We start from the raw sequence: 6,000 nt of genomic DNA, 5'->3' as shown, positions 1-6,000 counted from the left end.
TGCCATACAGTGACTGGATAACACTGCCATACAGTGACTGGATAACACTGCCATACAGTGACTGGATAACACTGCCATACAGTGACTAGAGAACACCAGCATACAGTAACTGGATAACAGAGTATAAAGGGGCACAGTACAATATATGACCAGGGGCACAGTGTAGAGTATAAGAGGGCAAAGTACAGGGGTATCTCCTTATACTCCTGTAATATGCCTCCTACACAGTATTATAATGGGACATAGTGCAGGGAATAGGACACAGGGCAAGGGCCACAGTACAGGGTGGTGGACAAATACACGGTATTTGGCCCAGTACAGGGCAGGGGGCACAATACAGCATAGGGTGCACAGTACAGGGCAGGGGACGCAGTATAGAGAAGGGGGCACAGTACAGGGCTGGGGGCACAGTACGGGGTGGTGGGCAAATACATGGTAGTGGGCCCAGTACAGCATAGTGTGCACAGTACAGGGCAGGGGCCGCAGTATAGAGAAGGGGGCACAGTACAGGGCTGGGGGCACAGGGCTTGTGGCACAGAGCAGGGGGCACAGTACAGGGTCAGGGGCACAGGGCTTGTGGCACAGAGCAGGGGGCACAGTACAGGGCCAGGGGCACAGGGCTTGTGGCACAGAGCAGGGGGCACAGTACAGGGCCAGGGGCACAGGGCTTGTGGCACAGAGCAGGGGGCACAGTACAGGGCCAGGGGCACAGGGCTTGTGGCACAGAGCAGGGGGCACAGTACAGGGCAGGGGGCACAGGGCTTGTGGCACAGAGCAGGGGGCACAGTACAGGGCAGGGGGCACAGGGCTTGTGGCACAGAGCAGGGGGCACAGTACAGGGCAGGGGGGCATAGTACAGGGCAGGGGGCACAGACCAGGGGCACCATTTTTGGCAGAGAGTCCTAAGCAGGAGGTCGGCAGGAGACAGAAGCTGAGGGAGAAAGGGTGCAGGGATTCTGCAAGTCTGCAAATTCCCAGACACAGACACGATCTTCTTTGACTGCAGACAGATGACAGATGACACAGGAAGCTGTGCACTGGCCGGCTGCAGACAGATGACACAGGAAGCTGTGCACTGGCCGGCTGCAGACAGATGACACAGGAAGCTGTGCACTGGCCGGCTGCAGATAGTGCTCAGCTCAGCAACCAAAGACACATGCTGCCTGCTACTTAGCCCCGAGGCACAACACTACATGGGGAAATACCTGAAAAGTTTTCAGGTATCTCCCCCAAAAGCCCAGTGACTGATGTTCACATGTGCACTGCCTGCTGTGCTGCTGCCGTGGAGCTCCTCTTGCCTGTTTCTCCCGCCTGCCGCTCCCTCCTCCTCCTCAGGTCAGGTCAGTAGGCGGGCCTAATTAGACAAGGGAGATGCTCGCAGGGGGGGAAAGCGCCACACTGTATGTAAATTGTGACGGGCCCCCGCTGTATGTGATGGGGCCGCCGCTGTAGCATGTATTAATCATCTGAGACAGTCACACGCTGATAGGTGCCGGGCCCCTTGTCAGCCCGGGCCCCGAAGCAGCCGCTTCCCCTGCTTCCCTGGTAGTTACGCCACTGTACGAAGTGCTTCTGGGTGCAGTGGAGGCTGTGCTGTTCATACACTGTATTATTATCTCTTCTTTCACTATGTGGTTTCTATGTATTGTTCTCTGCTGCCATCTGCTGGTCAGAATTTGTATGCTGCACGCCTTGTTTCTTGTCTATAAAGTTTTTCTCGTATGGGCGTGGTTTTAGCAGCCTTGGTCCTTGTCACTTCCTGTAGCCATTTTCAGTGCTGCACTCCTTGTGACTGGAGACTCACACCTTGGCTTGTGAAGGCATCAGTTTTTGACCAGCAGTTGCCTCAGGAAAGACATCCACATCACAGCATCTACTGCATTACAGTATTGCATCACCGTATGTCGCTGCTCTGGATCAAATAAACCCACGTTTGATTGCATCCTCATGTCTACGTCTGGGTCCATCTAACCTGAGCATCTGCCGGTCCGGTCTGCTCCACTGCTTGGATACGAAGGTAGGACAGTCACAAGGTCATTATCAGTTACACCTTCATTCGCCTTCATGTGGGGACAGAACAGTCAAAAACTGCCTTAAAGCCTTATACCCCAGTAAATACCCGTCTCAAAGTCCAATGCCCGGCTATAGATTCCCTCAGAGCCCAGCGCCACACTCAGCAACCTCCCTTGCAACAGGCCCACTCGCAGCAAATCTGCCCGGCAACAGTGCACGTCCCACAAGCCCAAGGGGAAGCACGGCGTGTCCGCAGTAGATATACTCTTGCCTGGAAGTCCTTGACTACTTGCCAAGCCATTTTCTATATCCTATATTAACCCTTGCTCGCATGATATAAGAACTGTTCACGCATGCGGGGCCTCCCTCAAACCAAAACCCCGCAATTCACTCAAAACACTTTAGGAACCTCATCAGGGTGCCTCATCTGAGCCGCACTGCAATTTTCAGCCCCCAATTCAAAAGTTTATTTTCTTAAAAAGACAGCGCACCTTAAATCAAAATGGCCGAAAAGGACCCCAGTGATGAAATAAAACAAATGCAACCTGATACTGATCATTGTGAAGAGCTGGAGGTAGAACCCACACTTCCAGCAGACCAAGTCACGCAACCAAGGCGCTCTCTCAAACCAACTATAAAGATCACGGAAAACTATCACACCAGGAAAGATGTGACAACCTGAAAGAGCTATGGGAACGAGTTTCCTCCCTCATATCAGGATTTAAGTCCTCCTCAGGCGATGCCACCAGTTTACAAGTTGCCGTCAGGCAGCTGAACGCAGCCCATGAAAGATACAAGAGATTGTCCATAAGGTATATAACCTTTCTAAAAGACTCTAATATTGAAGAAGCCCTGTCAGAATTGTGCAAGGCAGAATCAATAGACAGACAAAGAGACGCCATGGTGCTGGATGCTAAAGATAAAGTGGAACTCCGCATCTCTCATTTGCAAGAAACTAGATCACACAGATCGCGCTCATCCAAACATTCCTCTCGGTCCTACAGATCATCATGCTCTAGAAGCTCCGCCCTGAGCGACAGATTACTAGAGGCCTGTATAAATGCAGAGCAATCCAAAGTGAGGTGTTCCTTCACTGAAAAAGAAGTCCTTGCGAGGGCAGAAGCAGAGGCCAAGAGGGCAGAGCAAGAAGCCAAGAGGGCAGAAGCGGAGACGGTGGCCAAGAGGGCTGAAGCGGAGTCAGAAGCCAAGAGGGTAGAGGCCAAGAGGGCAGAAGCAGAGGCGGAGGCCAAGAGGGCAGAAGCGGAGGTAGAAGCCAAGAGGGCAGAAGCTCGAATAAAGATTCTTGAATCAGAGAGGGAAGAGGAAATTGCATTAGCAAAAGTAAGACTACTTGAGCAAGCATTGAGCCAAGGCCTTGATCCAGTCTGCTTGCCACCAGAGGAGATAGACGATCCAGTTGATCGCACCAGCGACTATGTACTGAAACAGTTATCCGCACCACCCCCAGTGTCCAGTACTGTCCAAGCCAACAACACCGAAACCTCCAAGTCAGCTCTACCTGCAGTGCCAGCGATACCCACAGCACCCGAGCAATCCACTAACAGTCGCCCAGACGCGCCCTCTCAAGGGCAGTTATTACAGCAAGATGGCTACTAGGTGTTTCCTGGCCTACCTCCACAGCTCAAGCAGCAGTCATCAGAATCTACAGAGGCTAGACCACAGCTCAACCCTGCAGCAACATCCTTCTATCCGGAAGAATCTCACCCTTTCACGCCACGCAGCCTATGCGCCCCAGGGGCATAATAAGTTGTCATGGCAACAAGCAGTGAGAAATCAGATATGTCTGAGTTTGCCCGGTTTATGGTGAGCAGAGAGCTAAATAACACCAGTCTCTCAAAATTTGATGACCGTGCGGAGAGCTACAGAGCCTGGAAGGCAACCTTCAAAGCCGCCATCGCCAACCTTAACCTAACTGCAGAGCAGGAGCTCGACCTCTTGATCAAATGGCTAGGCCCAGGCTCCACAAATCGCATCAAGAGCCTTAGAAATGTCTATGTGGGACAAGCAGAAGCAGGTCTCGCTGCAGCCTGGCAGAGACTCGAAGGCACCTTTGGCAGTGCAGAAGCAATAGAGAAGGCACTATTCAGGAGACTGCAGAACGTCCCCAAGATCAGTCTCAAGGATGTCCATAAGCTTCAGGATTTAAGCGATTTGCTCATGGATCTGATGCTCGCCAAAAGAGACCCTCGTCTGTCCGGGCTGTGCTACCTGGATACAGCCCATGGGGTGAACCCAATTGTCGTGAAGCTACCATACAGTCTGCAAGAGAAGTGGGCGGCATCAGTCTCATGGTACAAAAGAGTGCATGACGTCACTTTTTTCACCATTTATTTATTTCTGTAGGTTCATCGATGAACAGTCCCAGATGAGGAATGACCCCAGCCTCGACTTCCTGGAGTTCAATACTACAGCTTCAGTGACACCATCATCAAGGTATGAAAGTATTGTGCATAAGCACAGAGATTTTAAGAGCAGCGAGAGTCATAAAAAGACTAACCTACCATCATCTGCAGTACCCACTGGTAAACAGTACACTACCTCATCAGGAGACAAGGCCTTCAATCGTGAATGTCCCATTCATAAAAAATCACACTCACTAAACAAATGCAGAGGATTTAGATCCAAAACCATACAGGAGAGCAAGAAAGTCCTCACCGAGCTTGGGATATGTTTCAGATGCTGCGCTTCATTGGAGCACATGGCTAAGGACTGTAAATCCATCATCAAGTGTGAGGAGTGTCATAGTGAAAGACATGCCTCAGCTATGCACCCAACTCCACTTACAAGAGATTCACCGGCCGCTGTCACCACCAGTCCTGCTCCAAGTCATGGCGGGGAGCCCCAGAATCACGCTAACACAGCCACTGCTGTTTCCTGCTCATGCTTGGACGTATGTGGGGAGGGCCAGAGTGAGAAATGTTGTGCCCGTATATGCCTAATAAAGGTCTACCCGGATGGGCTACCAGAAAAGGCAGTAAAAACGTATGCCATCATCGATGACCAAAGAAACCGCTCCCTAGCAGGATCTAAATTCTTTGAAGCCTTTGGAATAAAGGGACCGTCAGAACCCTACGTCTTAAACACCTGCTCGGGTCGCATAGAGACTAGCGGCAGGAGGGCACAAGGATTCATCGCTTGTCCCATCAGTGAGAATACGGAAATACCTCTACCGATGCTGATCGAATGCGATCAAATACCCAACCATAGGGATGAAATTCCTACCCTGGAAGCTGCATTTCACCAACCACACCTAAGGCACCTAGCCAACGTTATCCCACCTATGGACAACAACGCAGAGATTCTGCTCCTGCTTGGCAGAGACAATCTAAGGGTACACAAGGTGCGTCAACAGTGTAATGGTCCCGACTATGCACCATACTCCCAGAGACTGGACTTGGGATGGGTAGTCATAGAAAATGTATGCTTGGATCAACCAAGAATCGGCTCTTTTAAAACGTACGTGCGTGGAGATGGACGCACAACTTGCATTAAGCCTTGCCCTCATCACTATGAGGTGAAAGCGAAGCCTCCAGACCTCATACAACCACCTGACGACATTCCTCCCTTCTTTCCTGACAACTTGGGGAGATTAGTCTTTCACACAAGCAAGGACGATGATAAAGTAGCCTTCAGTAGAGGACAAAGAATTTATCAAGATAATGGACAATGAGTTCCCAATCACTGGGTTTCTCCATTACCCTTCCGAGCTACCAGGGTGAGACTCACGAACAATAGGGAACAAGCTCTGTCTAGATTCTAGAACAGTAAGCCTGAGATGAGAGAACACATTGTTGCCTTTATTGATAAAATATTCCGTAACAACCATGCAGAACCAGCTCTATCCTTAGGGAAGAACGACGAGTGCTGGTACTTGCCTTCATTTGGAGTGTATCACCCACGGAAACCTAATCAAATTAGGGTTGTTTTCGACTCAAGCGCCAAACATCGAGGTGTATCTCTTAATGA

Source organism: Bufo gargarizans, unplaced genomic scaffold (genome assembly GCF_014858855.1).
Source record: "Bufo gargarizans isolate SCDJY-AF-19 unplaced genomic scaffold, ASM1485885v1 original_scaffold_996_pilon, whole genome shotgun sequence".
In the NCBI taxonomy this organism is placed as follows: Eukaryota; Metazoa; Chordata; class Amphibia; order Anura; family Bufonidae; genus Bufo; species Bufo gargarizans.
Note: the sequence above shows the minus strand (reverse complement) of the source record.